Source organism: Felis catus, chromosome E2, assembly GCF_018350175.1.
Source record: "Felis catus isolate Fca126 chromosome E2, F.catus_Fca126_mat1.0, whole genome shotgun sequence".
In the NCBI taxonomy this organism is placed as follows: Eukaryota; Metazoa; Chordata; class Mammalia; order Carnivora; family Felidae; genus Felis; species Felis catus.
The window spans coordinates 5,512,836-5,530,382 of NC_058382.1; the positions used below are offsets into that span (position 1 = coordinate 5,512,836).

The window sequence follows — 17,547 nt, forward strand, 5'->3', positions numbered from 1 at the left end:
GTGTTCATATCTGCAGCACATATACTAAAAATGGAATAGTACAGATTAGCGTGGCCCCTAGAATGACATGCAAATTCATGAAATGTTCCCTATTAAAAAAAAAAAAAGCCAAGTTTTTAGGGACTCAAAAGTGACACACAGATTTTCATCACCGTGGGGTCAGTGCCCCCAACCTCCATGATGTTTAAGGGTCAAGTAGATCTTATTCTTAACAAGGTAAACAAATACTACGACTACAAAACTCTTTTCTTTGTGGATGGCCTTCAGGGGCCACAAGAGTACTCCTAAAACCACAGAGAAATGAACCCATAGTCCCCTGTGAACCACCCGTTCCTTGCACTGACCCCACAGTCTGGAATTCAACCATGTAACCATTTGCTCTAGACTGGAAGTCTCTAGATGGTAGGGGCCATTGCTCTTCATCTGTTTTTCTCATGACCACATTAAGTAGACACAATCACTTTCTCTAGCAGTTTGTAAGCCTCCACAGTGTTCATCCCAGAACAAGGAACCTGGACTAACTCACACCTGGGTGCCATGGAGATTCCTTCTATGGGGGAAGAAGAGGACCCTGAATGACTCACCCCACCTCCTCTGAGATAGAAGCAAATTCAAATACTGTTGTCATCCAGACCCCAGTCTGCACACGATATTCCCCACATCCTAAACAGTCCCCGGTGCTGGAGAGAGTGTCCCCAGTGAGACTGACCTGCTGCCTCCAGAGTGATGAAGAGGAGAGACTAGGGGTGGGTCTGTGGCATCAGGTAGATCTTGAATCTGCTAGGTTGAGAGCACTCATGGCCCCAGGTGTGATACAGCTTGTCCCTGAGCAGGACACTCTTATGTAAGATGCCTCTACACCAGTAACACAGTTTACACTTAGGTTTAATTGTGGTCATGGCTCTGGATATTTTGAGTCCTGACCTCCCATGCCTAGGGACCTTCTCCCCTCTTGACATGGCATCAAGGCAGGGCTTACGTCCCTGAAAAGGGCTGCTTTTGCTGCCCATACTCGTTGGCACTGAACTGGACAGCAGGAGCACCTCACACAGCTGCAGCAGGTCACTGAATGAAATCTGGACAACACTGAGGGCCCATTCCAGTGAGAACCTTTGACTTCATGTCTCTGTCCATCTGTCAAGCTCAAGAAAACATGTCCCCTGGATTACCTGCACGTCCTCAAAAATCTTGCCTTCTCTCATGAATCCCAAGTAGAGAGCCTGTGTGTGCAGATTCTAGGTGGAATTGTACCTCTATCTTTGTGGTTGCTACGGAGATAGGAGGGAGCCCTGAGGGGAGATGATGCTCTAACCCATCTTAAAGATCCCCATGCACTGGATGCAGAACTTGTTGCTACAGGGGTGACTGGGTGGCTCCGTTGGTTGAGCATACAACTCTTGACTTTGGCTCAGGTCATGATCTCATGTTTTGTGAGTTCCAGCCCCACATGGGGCTCTGCACTGGCAGCAGGGAGCCTCTTTGGGATTCTGTCTCCCTTTCTGTCCCTCCCCTGCTTGCTCTCTCTCTCTCTCTCAAAATAAACAAAAATAAACTTAAAAAAAAAAAAAGAATTTGAATCTGCAGTGTTACGTCTCTGCAGGGAAGGGGAAGCAGCAGGTATTCTCTTCACATGTACAGGCATTTGGGCAACAGATGGAGGCAGTTCAGAACCTCAGGTCAACTTGGTGCATGCACTTATCTCCCTGGGATTCCCAAGCCCCACGGTCTCCATCAGTTTTAGGTGTGAACATTAAAACAAGCTGGAACTGCTGATGGTCACCCTGTGATGCTGTCTTCATTGGAATCTGGTCTAACTTTGCTCTAGTGGAGATAGTAGGACTCATATAAGCAAAGACATCTTCCTGCAGGTGGATTTTGGGGCATCTTAGCTCTGTGCTGCACAACTGTGGGTTAGAGCTAGAAGCTCCAGAAGGAATTGGGAAGAGGTACTCTGTGAAATGCTCCTCCAGAGGGGGTCTAATGGGCACCTAAAGTGTTTAGGTGGGGATTGGTAGTTCTGGTCAGTGGTGAGGGGAACAGAATTAAAAACAAAATGTCCTCCCAAACCAGAAGACCTCCAGACAAAAGCAGAAGAGAAAGAGAACACTTTTATTACAGAATAAGCATTAAACTGGAATGTGATGCCAATTACAGGCAATTCACTAAGTGATTAAAGACCAAAAGAAATCTCACATTTTTGGATAGCCAAGCAGATACATATACTTATCATATTCGTGTGATAAGGTAAATAACAGGCCTCAAGTAAGAGGATTGGACAGCATTTGCTATTTGGGGTGACTGTCTGTGTGCTGACTGGCCTATTCCAAGTTACAGTAAACCCACATCTTTAGGACAGGAAGTATTTTTTTTGCACCATGGAACTTTTTCCTGCTGGATTTAGGCTCCTACCCTTCATGCAGAAACGGAGCAGTGGGCATGCTATCCCTTGATGTTCACATGTCAAAGAGCTAGATCCCATGCAATTGAGAAAGATATTTGCCGACCTGAAAGTTGAAGAAAGCTTTCTTCAGCTTAAAAAGATTTACATATATTTCAAAGATATGGAGAAACAAATGACAAGATTGGTAAAGTGAATATTCCAAGAAAAGGGAGGTGATGGAAAATCTCTTATTTTTGGCTCAGAGTATTAGGCTTCCTGTGTTGTTTGTCCTTACCACAGCCAGGCCCAAGGCCCTGACCACCTAGGGCTCGTTGACATGTGGATTCCCGCAGGCCCAGGATTCAGGCAGCTGGCGGTGGCCTCTAACTCACTGTCCTCCTGCAGAGGGGTTAGAGAAGGAAGGAGGAGGCAGTGCTGGACAAGGCTCAGCAAGGACACGAGTAGGGAGCCCGCACAGGTTTGGTGTTAGGACTGCTAGTGCCATAGACACAGATTCAAGTTGGGGTTGGGTGTGCTCTGCCTTACTCCTGTGTGCATGCAGGCACGTGGCATTCTGAGGGCTGCTCCATGAGCCTAGGTTGCTGCAGGAGACTCGGGGCCCGAGTGTGGTATATGCCAGGTTTGCTGGGGGCACTTGTGAGGGTTTGGGTGGAATTTCTAAGAGCACAGGCTCTGTGTCCCCTCTTCTTGAGAGGGGAGGTGTGTGTGTGTGTGTGTGTGTGTGTGTGTGTCTATTGCTGGGGAGCGGTGTGTCATTGCTTAGTACACATGTGTGGGTAGACAGAAGTCCATGGTGACTGCACAGTGGGTGAAGGGGACTCAGGGCCAGAATTCTGTCCTCCAGAAACTCCCCAGTCCACAGCTTCCTCCCCAGTCCATGGCATCACAGGGTGATCCGTGGTCTGAAGGCCTGGAGCGGGTGAGTGGCGTCTCCCTCCAGCCCAGGTCCCTACAGCCAGGTCTGAGTCAAGACAATGCACTCAAGTGTCCTGCCGCAACCAGGTTCACTCTCTGGAGACACTTGGTCCAAATGGCAGAGCTTTAGAACAACGACACGCATCTCCTTTGGGCATCTCTCACGGGGCGGCATCAGGAATTATTCTAGCTGAGCATGAAGGTGTCTTCACAACTGTGTTTGAAATGAGCAAAAGGACCACAAGAGAGGACAGATGGGAACAGAAGGAAGCCTTTGACGGCAGTGCCATCCACACGTCTGTGAGTTGTGTTGTCTTGTACACAAGGTAAGTCATGATCGGTGTTAAGTAATAAAGCAGATTAAAACTGCACTAACGGACCAGGTTGTGTTCATCATCCCTTGGGTTGTATGTGCATGCCTGTGTCTTCTTGGACTTTGTGCTGCCACAGGACTTTGATCTCTCTCCTTTAGGTACTTGTATTTCCTCACATCTTTAAATAGCTAATAAAAAACTCATTGGGGAGGGTGCCTGGGCAGCTCAGTCGGTTGAGCATCTGACTTCAGCTCAGGTCATGATGTTGTAGTTTGTGGGTTCGAGCCCTGCATCGGGTTCCACACTGTCAGCACAGAGTCCACTTCAGACCCTCTGTCCCCCTCTCTTCTGCCCCTCCCCTGCTCGTGCTTGTGTGCGTGCTCTCTCTCCTTCTCTCTCAAAAATAAACATTAAAAAAAAAAAAAACCCTCTTTGGGGAAATACATGATTCTAGGTCTGGGACAGACCTGAGAGTCTGGAGCATCTTATACTGGTATAAAAATGGAAACTTCCCAACCCCCCCCCCCAAAAAAAATTGGAACATATCAAAGCCACATGAAAGAAAACCTTTAAGGACTCCTGATGCCCAAAGCTGGAATAATTTGAGCGATAAAATAAATAGCATCATACTGGATTATAATACCTACTGTAAGTTAACATACATGAGTTCATGCTGACATGAATAAATAATTGAATAAACAAATAAATGAGGAAGGGACAAATCTTCCTGGCAGAAAAATGCTAAAGAGAATATACATATATTTTCATACACACACAGATATATACATATACATATACATATATATGCCTCCTTTCAGGAGAAAGGCATTAATTTAACTCCCCTTGGTTTTGTTTTGGGATGAACTCAGTGACTTCTAAACAAGTATGGAAATGGGAACACAGTAATTTCATGAAGATACCTGGCAAGCATCAGCTGAACCAAGGGATCATGGTTAACAGCACCAGTGATACATCAAGATTATTTCCTGAATCTCTGATATGATATGATAGGAGATTGGGATATTCTTCTAAAAATCTACGAACATATTCTAATCATTAAAAAATAATCAGACAAACTCAACTTTAGTGACATGCAAAAATAACACCTGACCAGACTTCCCCTAACTCACTAAAACCATGAAAAACTAGGAAGGGTTAAAATACTGACACAGCACAAGGGACACTGAGGAGATATGATGACTAAAGAAAATGTGGTATTCTGAAATGGATCCTGGAACATGAAAATATATTGTTACAACTGGTGAAATGCAAATAAAGCGTGAAGCAAATTAACAGTGCTGCACCAACGCTGGTCCTCAGTTTTGTCAACGGTGTCATGGGGGTGCCTGCCTGGCTCAGTCAGTAGAGCATGGGACTCTTGATCTCAGGGTCATGAGTTTGAGCCCCACATTGGGGGTAGGGATTATATAAACAAATAGAAAGAAGTATCTTGGTAATGTACAACATTAATATGTGGATACACTCAGTGAGAAGGTATATAGGAAGTTTCTGTATTATCTTTGCTACTTATCTGCACATATAAATTTATTCCAAAATAAAAATTTACATTAGAAATTGTAACTGCTTGTAATTTAATTATAGAGAATTACATTACATTATTGGCATGTTTAAGTTAATATCCTTTTGTTGTTGCTGTTATTCTGAAGTTATCCAGTGTGCTTCCTTGGTGATCTCAAAAGCAATATAACTCTTCATTAAACAAAAACAGTTTCGTATCTTTTGCCCCCAAACTGTTACTACAGGTGACCCTTGAACAACATGGGTATTTGGGCTGTCAACCCGCTGTGCAGTTGAAAATGCATGTATAACTTTTTTTTTTTGAGAGAGAGAGGGAGAGAGAAAGAGAATGCATGAATGGGGGAGGGGCAGAGGGAGAAAGAGAATCTTAAGCAGGCTCCATGGCCAGCATGGAGCCCCATGTGAGGCTTGATCTCGTGACTGAGAGATAACGACCTGGGGCCAAAATCGAGTCAGACCCTCAACCAACTGGGCTACCCAGTGCCCCATAACTTTTGATTCTCCCAAAACTCAACTAATGTTGACCAGAAGCCTTACTAAAACCATAAGTCTATTAACACCTATTTTGTATGTTATATGTATTATGTACTGTTTTACATCTTCATACATATTATATAATTTATTCTTACAATAAACCTAGAAGAAAATGTTATTAAGAAAACCATAAGAAAAATACATTTGCAGTACTGTACTATAAAAAATCTACACATAAATAGACCTATGCAGTTCAAAAACCATGGTTTAAGGGTCAACTGAATACAATATTATAAATTGATTTATAAGTTTGTGCTAATTTATCATTTTCATGTAAATATTATATAGATATATATTACCTGTCAATGACCATTCAAGGGTCTTAATAAAATGCTGAATAATTTTCTATTGGGTTTATATACTAAAGGTCCACATTTGGATAGCAACGTAAATAATTCTATCACATTTGTTTCTCAATGAGACCAACTATAAAAATTATGTATAATCTAGGTTTCATTCTAATTTATGGTATATGAAATTCAAGTAAGTGATAAAATATTTTATGGTAGAAAGTAATCATCACTAGAGTTATATATAAATTATATATATATATGTATATATATTTAAAAATATTATATATATATTTTAGAAAAAATTAACTGAAAATAATAAGTGATTTGGGAATAAGATATAAGACAATGCAACATGGAAATTCAAGGCATTACATTTTGTTCATTCAATAAATTGAAATGAGAGAAATACAGGATGAACCTTAAAATAACATTAGATTTTTTTTTTTTTGAGAGGAAGTATGCAGAGGGAGAGGGAGCAAGAATCCTAAGCAAACATATTTGAGCCCAAAAAACGCTGAAACCCTTAATTTTTCTCCTATCTGAACCTCTCAAGTGGGATGTTAACTTTTCCAAATGTCTTCTCTAACTTCACAAGAGAAAACTGTCTCCCTATGAACAACAGATTACAGATATTTTCAAGAGAGACTTAATTATACTTCAGCAATTTCCACTCAATCACATTGGTAGATCTACCTCCACAGAGGTAGATGATTCAGTGAGCTCCTTCCAACTCCCTATTACATGCACAGAAGTGCTGTGAAGCAACTATACTAATCATGCAAATTTCTCTGTGATTTCTGTAGAGCAGACTGAATAGCAAATTAATTTATGAGTCATAGTCTTAAGGATCATAAAAGTTAGACTTTACTACTGCTTGGAACAAATTCCAACAATCATCAGAGTTTTTATGAAAATATATGCATGCAAATACACACTTTCACACGTATAAACACGCACACATGTTGTTATGCATACATATATGGATACACACACATACACATACGTACACGACACACAGAATTCAGTATGTTAGAAATGTTCTCTGTAGAAAGTAAACAAAAGATGAAGTTTAAAAATCTAAACATATTAGAAAAAAGCATAATATATTTATAAATAAATTATAATGAAGATATGAAATGTAATAAAACTGTACAAAACACTTACATGTTGAATACCTTAAATAATATTCATTGATACCATAAAAGAAACTGATTTTATTAATCAAAATGAGATAGCACATTCTAATGAGGTTGTTTGTTTTTTTGTTTAAGTAAACTCTATGCCCAAAATGGGGTTTGACCCGTGTAGAATAAATTCTAAACTGAATAATATTGATGGAAGAAACAGGGATAATCTATCAAAGAGCCCCCCCCCCCCCAACAAACACACACAAACGTACCCTGATGACATGGCTTAACAGTGAGGAGGTTATGTTCATAGGTAAACCAATACTATTTAAGCCGTTCAAAAGTAAAGAAGGACGCCTGAGTGACTGAGGAGGCTGAACATCAGACTCTTGATTTCGGGTCAAGTCATGATCTCAGAAGGTGAGATCGAATCCTGTGTCAGGCTCCACACTGGGCATAAAGCCTGATTGGGATTCTCTCTCTCCCTCTCAAAATAATAAACATTTAAATATATACATATTAAAAAAAATAATAAAACATATATAAGATGAACATGAGTATCTTGTACTGACAGAAAGTAAGAAAGTTAAAAAGTATATACATATCCGAGTATGCCAAATGGCCAAAGCTGGAACAATCTGAATAAGACAATAAATGTCAGTTTTGAATTATAATGCAAAATATTAGAAACTATATGTGAGGGGCACCTGAGTGGCTCAGTCGGTTGAGCGTCCGGCTGCAGCTCAGGTCATGATCTCACGGTTGTGAGTTCGAGCTCCACGTCAGGCTCTCTGCTGGAGCCTGGAGCCTGCTTGGGATTGTGTGTCTCTTTCTCTCTGCCCCTCCCCTGCTCACACTCTGTCTCTCTCAAAAATGAAGAAACATTAAAAAAAAAAAGTGAAATTATACTGATATAAATAATAGTACAATCAATAACTTCCAAATGCTACTACTCTAGCTGCTCCAAGTTTGATGAAAGACTCCTCCTTAAAATTGCTTCATAAAATCGGAAATGTAGGAGATGACCCTAAATCCATTTCTTGTTAATAGAGCCAACTGGCATCAAGACTTAGAACAAACTACCTTCTAAAAAAAATTTTTTTTTAATGTTTATTTATTTTTGTGAGAGAGAGATAGAGTATGAGTGGGGAAGGGGCTGAGAGAGAGGGAGACACAGAATCTGAAGCAGGCTCCAGGCTCTGAGCTGTCAGCACAGAGCCCGATGTGGGGCTCGAAGCCACGAATGGTGAGATCATGACCTGAGCTGAAGTCAGAGGCTTAACTGACTGAGCCACGCAGGCACCCCAGAACAACCTACCTTCTAAAGACTCCCCACATACATTTAACTTGATGAAACGAAACATCTGTTTGCTTCCTACCTGCACACTTTCTAAGGATCAGCTGACATGTCTTCTTGCTTGTTTTCCTTTGTCTTCTGCAATTCATTGTTCTAGTGTTTACCTGAAAGTATTTTACATGCTCATCTTTCTCCAGAAGTATTTTCATATTTCAGTTGTTACTGAAACAGATGCTCTTCCTGTCTTTTTCACAACTCAATCTACAAGGAGACTGGCTTGTAATTGTGTGTAGGATTCTACTGGGAATGAGTATATCAACGACCAAACATGGTAAAAAAAACATACAATTTAGGGGCGTCTGGGTGGTGCAGTCGGTTAAGCGTCCGACTTCGGCCAGGTCACGATCTCGCAGTCCGTGAGTTCGAGCCCCGCGTCGGGCTCTGGGCTGATGGCTCAGAGCCTGGAGCCTGTTTCCGATTCTGTGTCTCCCTCTCTCTCTGCCCCTCCCCTGTTCACGCTCTGTCTCTCTCTGTCCCAAAAATAAATAAATGTTGAAAAAAAAAATTTAAAAAAAAAAAACATACAATTTATATGTTTCTGGTGAGATGGGGTAGTTGTGTATTTCTTCCAGTACATGTACAGAAGAGTCTAGATACACAGGGGTTACAACTTAAGAGAATAAAGGGGCTGACAGTTGGGAAACAGATATTGATTAAGGCAGAGGTGTTCACCAGCCACCAAGTGGTCTTGCCAAAACAAGAAAAACAAATGTAAATGATGGAAGAGAGGGTATAAAAAGATACAAAGGTGCTTACCAGGACAAGGATAGTTTGAGTGGCTCTGGTCTCAGGGGAGAATCTAGATGACAGGTTGTTCCTATGAATGTTTTGGACCCTCTGCTTGTGTGTGTAAAGGATGAAAACCATGGAGCCGCTGGCCCAGGACATGAGCACCAAACACAAAACATCAGGGATGGATGTGACAGTTGCACATAGGAAGTCTGTACCTTTGTCATGAAGTGTAGCTGAACAGTACTTAAAGTCTATAGTTGTGATGTTTTCATTACTCCATTTTTTAATCACATACATAGGTACTATAATATTTACCAACATGTGCAGAATCCAGCACAAAATGGTGGAGGGGCCAATGTACTTCAGGGCTTTTGCTTTCATCTCTGCCCACCTGGAACTCCTGGGACTGATGGTGATGGCCTGGAAGATACTCAAGAGGCAGGTAGTGCCAATGGACACACCCCTGGCCACTCTGTGCATATAGAAAACAACTTTGCATCCAAAGTCATTGAGAAAATATCTCAACCCAAAAGCTGCCATGGTCTCCGGGATTCCTCTCGAGAGAATGACCAAAGAGTTAGCTACAGTCAAGTGCCTGAAAATCACATCTGTGGATCTTGACCTACCTCCATTGAAGCAAAGGGACATATAATGATATAAGAGTGAGAAATTCCCCAGGATTCCAATGGTAATCTGGACCAGGAAGATTACTGCAATTTTCAAATCCACAGACGTCATTCAGTTATTTTCCAGGGCTCAATATTCACTTTCGCAAATAAGAGGATTCTGTGTGGAGACACCGGGAATGGGCTACAATTTTCAAGAAAAATTAAATCCCAAAATCTCTACTTACTCTTACTTTTCCCTGATAACTTATTTCTAATATATATTCTTCTTTTGTTAAGAGATTTTTCCAAGTTTGATGTATTTCCTTATACAGCACTTGCAATGTATGGGTCTCTGTTATTAATGCTTTATTTATAACATTTAATATTTACAACTCTCCAAGTTAGTACCTAACATTATCTTCCTTTTACCGATGAGGAGAATTTATAGTGTTTTTGTTGTTGTTAACTCCCAACGTGGGGCTCAAACTCATGACCCAGAGATCAAGAGTTGGTCATAAGCTCTACTGCCTCAGCCAGCCAGGTGCCCCCAGATAAGGAGAATTTAGCTGAAAGGAGGTTAAGTGACTCAACTAAACGTTAGTAGTAGAGCCATGGTTTGAACCTGAGTAGCCGGGTTGCAGTGACATTGGCCGTTGGCATCGTACTACTTTCTCAGATCTTGTATTCTTTAAATAATCCAAATATGCTTACACATTGTCATATTTGAAACTTGCTGTATTTTACGTTTAATTGTGCTAATTATTTTTTAGTATTTAGGCTATTGACTAGCACCACTAACAAGACCATCGAAGGTCTTACAATACAGATGCACTAAATAATTCTCCAGTATCAAAATGACTGTAGAATATAGGTCAGTGGCGCCTGGGTGGTTCAGTCACTTAAGGGTCCAACTTTGGCTCAGGTCATGATCCTGAAGTTCCTGAGTTCAAGCCCCGTATCGGGCTCTGTGCTGACAGCTCAGAGCCTGAAGCCTGCTTCAGATTCTGTGTCTCCCTCTCTCTCTCTGCTCCTCTTCCACTTGTGCTCTGTTCCCTCCCCTACCCCCCAAATAAATAAACATTAAAAAACAATTTAGCTACAAAAAAAATTAGAATATGGGTTAATATGGGGATAGCAAAGTAATGATTCATATCATTTATTTTTTCCAGTGAGATCTACCATATAAATTATTGCATACTATGGGTTTTTTTTTTTTCTCCTAAGCAGTTGAATTTGAAATTTAAGTAAGTACTGAAATATGTTTAGGGTAAAAACTCAATTAGTCTTTATTTCATGTAAAAATATAAAACATATAAAAATATAAAACAAGTCCTATGCAAGATGGAATCTGAGACATGAAATCTTATGCGCTGAAAAAATTCAAATAGGAGAACACAGGGGTGAGTCTGAAAATGACACATTAGAGTATTACAAGCTAGAGAAAATATCAGAAAGCACATTTGCGATTGAAAAATGCCAAGTCCTTAGTTTACTCTGCCATCTAAACCCTCAAGTTAACTTTTCCTTGAAGGCTGCTTCACTGACTTCATGGAGGAAAACTGTCCCACCTAGATCAACAGACTATGGGTATTTTCAAAAGAGAGATAATTAACACCTCCATTAAACACACCAAACCTAAGTAACAGAAAAATCACACGCCAGCAAGTGTCACTTGACCACACTGTTCGTACAGGGAGGAATGGTTCAATGAGCTCCATCAAACTCATTATCACATCCACACAACTCTTACTGAAATAACAATGCTAATCCTGGAAATCACTCCATGATTTCTATAGAACAGATTAACTTCTGAATTATAGTCATAAGGATCATAAAAACCAGAATCCACTAATGCTCAGAATGAAGCCCAACCATCATCATCAGTGAAGATCACAGTAAGATAAACATTAGGAACAACTGGAGATTGATATAGGGTCTCAGACCTCTGGTTCCTCTCCCCAAGTTCAGCCTGTGCCTCAGAAATTATTATTTCTTCCTGTATGGGACTGTTTCTGTGTCACTTTCTACCCTCAGAAGAATCCCTTCCCCAGACAGGAGCATTCCCCCGGACTGTGATATGCCTCATCTCCAAACATAATCTGTGTCTCAGGCTGAAACAGAAAAATACTCACGTATCTCTTTCCTGCTGCTGGGACAGTGAGCTCAGTGTGACAGTCATGACACCCTTTGCTCATGTGGCAGGGAGGCAGCCAGACCCTATGATAAGAGTCTGTGATTCTGTGATCTCAACTCTCCACAGAACTACAATTATCACTTCGCGGGCAGTTCCAATGACGCTGTACAATGTGGCAGCTGAAATTAATCTTAAAAAAAAAAAAAAATCCTTCCAGTTCCCAATTCCCAGAAACAATTAGAGTTTCTAGTTAGCCTCTCCAAAGAGACAGACCGAATGTTTTGGAGGAGTGTTTTCCTTTTCCATAATAGATGGGGATAGACAGAGTCTCACTTGGTAGAAATAGAAAAACGTTGAGATCTGGCCCAGGAGAGAACAGCAGTGAAGCACAAGTATTTAATCAGACCCTGCACTTCCTGGAGAATGTCACCGTCCTTAAAATATAATTGTCTGTTTACGCTCAGGCTCCTAAGCTGAAAAATAAGGCATGTTCTGAGCAGGGACAAGTAAGGATACAAAAGGCCCAGGGAGGATTTTTCAAGAAGAGCGAAAGGAAGGCTGTGATGCAACAAACATGTATCACAAATCATTAGATATGCTTTGTACAACTCGGTGCAGTTAACTGGAAAGTCCAGTTGACGTGGACATTTCTAGGAATGTGTACTTCATGGCACTGACCCCAGAAGAAGTACAAATTCTGAAGTGAACCCTGTGCACGGGCCAGTGTGGGGGGGGGGAAGGGGCGGAAACGGCAATATTTGTACAGGAAGTCTTTCACAAAGACAGCACCAGATGATAGTTTATCAGTGATACTCTATTATTCTTCACTATCAGATCCATGTTACTTGGGCCATTCACAAATGTTATGTTTACTGTACTTCAAAAGAATAATGCTTGCAAATAATTTCCCAATATCTTACAAAGATTGCCACCAATATTTAACAAATCTCACATACATAAGGGATCCCAAATTATTAAATATATTTGCAAATACTGTCATCAATAAAAGATTACAGCATAGGGGCACCTGGCTGCTAAGTCTGTAAAGCATGTAATTCTTGAGTTGTGAGTTCAAGCCCCAACTTGGAGGGACAGTTTACTTAAAAAAAAAAAAAAAAGGAAAAGAAAGAAAGGAAGAAAGAAAAAGAAGTTAAGGAGGAAGACAGATGATCATGTTGGTAACTGCAAACCAAGATATTTGGCAGAATTTTATAGGTGACAATGATAAAAAAATATATATTAGGATGTCCTTAAGTTGATAAATATCACTGATTTCTTCTTTTAAGTTTACTTATTCTGAGAGACAGCGAGTGAGCATGCATGAATGATGGAGGGGCAGACAGACAGGGAGAGAGGGAGAATGCCAAGCAGACTGCATACTGTCAGCACAGGGCCTGATGCGGCTCAAACTCACCAACCGTGAGATCGTGACCTGAGCCGAGATCAAGGGTCAGATGCCTGACTAAGCCACCCAGGCACTCATAGTATTACTGCACCTACTGCTTGTAGAAGACATAAATATATACCTGGGAAGCCCAAATAATTAATTTTTTATTAAAAAAAAGATAATCAGGGCACCTGGGTGGCTCAGTTGGTTAAGCGTCCAACTTTGGCTCAGGTCATGATCTCACAGTTCCTGAGTTCGAGCATCGCGTTGGGCTCTGTGCTCACAGCTCAGAGCCTGCAGCCTGCTTCGGATTCTGTGTCTCCCTCTCTCTCTGCCCCATCCCCATTCATGCTCTGTCTCTGTCTGTCTTAAAAGTAAATAAAACATTAAAAAAAATTTTTTTTTAAAAATCAATCCATCAATGAAAAAATATTAGGATAGAACATTAACATATATAACATATGGGTCTTCATATATGCAGACTGCATACGGAGGGGGATTGCGATTAATACAAGTATGAGATGAGATAGGAATAAATCTAACAAGAAATGTGAAAAGCCTGTATGTGGAAAATTATCAAGCACTGATAACACACACACATTTGGAGAAATGGAAAAATGAACACGATCAAGGCAGGTGGGGCTCAAAGGAAAGAATACCAAACAGGAAGAGATCTGCATGTTGAAAGAACCCCAGAAATCTGCAGAGCGCTCCCAAATACTCGGCCGAGTCCTGACTGCACAGACATGTGAGGAAACAAGCTGACACCGCAGAAAAAAACCACATGATAGGGTTGGAGGGAACAAAGTTTGGTGCTCACAGAGGGCCAGACATAGTACCCGTTCCAAACAGCTACACTGGAAAAACTCACAACTCACAGGGATCGAGTGGATTAAACAAGAAGGCCTTGTCTCAGGCGTGGAGAGATAATCACTCCCACACTGAGTTCAGGCTCCACCTGAGAGAAACTGCCTCTCCTGCCAGACCCACGATGGTCACGTCCTGTCCCTGGTATCCCCAAGAGAGAGAGAAAAGGTTGTGGCACACTGGACGCTCTGAATCCTTCCTTTACTTGGATGTTCAACTTAAGGGGTTTTCAGGGTTGTTTTTGCCCTCATTTTTGCCTCATGATCTCAAACTCGGATCAAACCATGATGAAGCTGTGAGTTGACTGTAATGAGTGAACTGATGAGAGAGGGAATTCATGAGGGTTTAAAATTTTTTTTTTTTAACGTTTATTTATTTTTGAGACAGAAAGAGACACAGCATGAACGGGGGAGGGTCAGAGAGAGAGGGAGACACAGAATCGGAAGCAGGCTCCAGGCTCTGAGCCATCAGCCCAGAGCCCGACTCGGGGCTTGAACTCGCAGACCGCGAGATCGTGACCCGAGCCGAAGTCGGACGCTTAACCGACTGAGCCACCCAGGCGCCCCCATGAGGGTTTTATAAATGGGCCAAAGACAGCCCTTGTGGCTCCCTTTTTCCTTACTTCACCACAGGAAGGGCTAGGAATATTGGCCTCTGGAACCAAACTCAAATTATTATACAGTCAGCTGCTTTACGTTTAGCCCAAACAAACATATCTCTACCCATTTAAAGCTACCTATTTGCTGAAAACCTACCCAACGTGTGCCAAGCACAGGTAAGCAGACCCTGTAGCTACAACAGACTCCAGATGGCTGCAGCACGTGGGAGCTAAGTCAGCATCCTCAGTCACATGGGACTCTCTGTAATCTCCCCTTCTCCTGGGCGGGGTGGGACCGTTACCCATTTCCCTCTGGGAATTGGCCTCGTGACACTGTCTGTGGAAGGTCTCTTGCTAGCAGGGACCCTTTGCCTTTCATGCAACCCTGTTCAAGTACCACCCAATGAAGCTTGTTGTGTGTTCTGCCTTTCTTGATCGATCCCCAAATCCTGACTTACCACAATTACATGGCCTCCGATCTGTCTCAGTGATTTCCACCAGCCTGTCTGTCCTCCACTCTGTCCCTCCTTCCACCTTTATCTCCTTTAATGAACTTTGTCTGCCACACTTGTGACTCTTAGCCATTCCCAAGACCTTTGTGTGTCACCCCACATCTACCCGACACTGCTAGACTTCTCTATTGGGCCCCATCTCCGTCCCGTGCCCTTCTGACCTCCATCCCTCCATGCCACCTATACCCCTGAGAACTGCAGAACTCTAGAATGGCTCCTGACAGCACAAGGCCATGTCCCCCTCCTGTTAAAATGCCTGCATGAGAAAGCCCCAATGCTGCCAGGAGAAGTTTATGTTTATTCTAGCCCACACCTGACGACGGGCCCCTGACTTCCCTTTCTTAGAGGATTTACTAAAAAAGGGCTTACAAACGTGCATATGTATCTTTTACAATTCAGGAGTATCTTCCTCAAGGACTGGGAACCACTCCTGTAGAGTGTGATCATCAGGAAGGACAGGGTCACTCTCTGTGGGAGGACAGAATTTAATTTCAGTGACTGTGTGCAGACACACAGCAGGCCTAATCCCATTTACGATGACCAACCTTTGGTAATGCTCACTTCTCCGACTCCACTGAGCCCCTCCTTTTCCCTCTAAAACACCCAGTCACCTTGGCACAGACTGTAACGGAGCCCAGCTCTCCTACCGTCAGCAGTTACTGAAGAGAATCTGTGTTCACCACTTCTCTCTCCCCTCCAGGGATGCCGGTCAAACCTTCCTGCCTTCCACTGCCCCGTTCATCCTCATCTGAATTCCCAGCCATCGTGTTTCCTCAGCTTCCCCATGACCACCACGGCTGCTCTTTGCCCCCACTTGTGATCACCATCCTCCCCAGCTCCCTTCACGGCCTTGCTCCCATTCTGCCTCCAGTGCCCACCACCCCTCCAAACCCCAGCCCTCTACCTACACCCCATCTCTGCCCGTGATCCTCCTCCAGCTCTCCTTTCTGTAACTCCTCAGACATCAAGTCTCATGTGCCTTTTACCCTTTGCTGCTCTTTACCGTTGCCTGCTATCTCGCTGCCCGCATATCCCTTTGTTCCATGGTGCCAAACACCCCCAATGCCACGGCATCCCATAGTTCCTGCACTCTCAACTTCCTTGCACATTGTATCACCACCAATACCCTCTAATCCCTCTGCAACATTAACGAAATCCTGCCTTTGACCCTCTGTCTTCTTTCCCGTTTCACATTCCCACATCTCCAGGCTCTCTGTACCCCCACGTTCTCCCAATTCCATGCTCTCCCTGGGCTTTCATTCCTACCCTGCTCTATCACACAACTGTGCACTGTCACCGCCTCCAGCACTCGATTTTCTTACATGCTTTAAACTAAGGGAGTGATGCTCAGATCACTTGTTGTATTTTGGACACTGTAGTATCATCCCCATGAGATGGTACAGAGTTGAAAATATAAAGGGTGGATTGAGGGGAACCTGGGTGGCTCAGTCAGGTTAAGCATCCAACTTCAGCTCAGGTCATGATCTCACAGTCCATGGGTTCAAGCCCCGCGTCAAGCTCTGTGCTGACAGTATGAAGCCTGCTTGGGACTCTGTCTCCCCTACTCTCAAAAATAAACAAACATTGGGAAAAAAAAAGGTGGATTGACACAAGTGGTCTAGAAATACAACTATTTCATTTATACATGAACACAATGTCAAGACACATATGCATAGGTTTACCATCTGAGTTTGATTTCTTGAATGAAAATGAGACCTTGTGAGTTTTGTGAAAGTGCATAACACTGTGTATTATGTGAGTGCGTACTTCCGTAGAGTAAGTCGGTCTATAGAGGAGTGTGTTCATGGTGGGATGTATGTGCATAAATATGTGAGTATATGTGGCTGTGTATTTGGCTGAGTGTGAATGCACGTGTGTGCTTGCATCTGTATGTAAGTGTGTCACTGTGTGTGTGCTGGGGTGTGTGGGTAGGTGTATTGGGGGCTGTCCATACAGTTCTAATATCTGAGTTCAACATTGAGAGACACTGCATAATAAACCTGGATCAAAAGTGGGTTTGTATGACACAAAATTTTTATTCAAATTCATGTTTTATATATTTTTTTAATATAAAGTTCATTTATTTTAAGAAAGAGAGAGAGAGAGAGACATACATGAGTGGGGGATGGGCAGAGAGAGAGAGAGAGAGAGAGAGAATCCCAAGCAGACTCTGAGCTGTCAAAGCATAGCCCAACTTGGGGTTCAATCTCATAAACTGTGAGATTATGA

The 17,547-nt window shown here is 42.4% G+C and overlaps 1 long non-coding RNA gene and 3 pseudogenes across 1 annotated transcript; 1 reads left to right on the top strand and 3 right to left on the bottom strand.

The window, feature by feature from the left end:
• LOC111558195 lies at positions 1-97 on the top strand (annotated as a pseudogene).
• A 1,991-nt stretch (positions 98-2,088) lies between these two features.
• LOC123382298 lies at positions 2,089-8,865 on the bottom strand. The gene is made up of 2 exons (XR_006590488.1): positions 2,676-8,865; positions 2,089-2,504 (listed from the first exon to the last, which is right to left on the bottom strand). It is a non-coding gene; the product is annotated as an uncharacterized LOC123382298 (long non-coding RNA).
• FELCATV1R-PS14 (vomeronasal 1 receptor felCatV1R-ps14 pseudogene) lies at positions 9,009-9,254 on the bottom strand (annotated as a pseudogene).
• FELCATV1R-PS10 (vomeronasal 1 receptor felCatV1R-ps10 pseudogene) lies at positions 9,306-9,950 on the bottom strand (annotated as a pseudogene).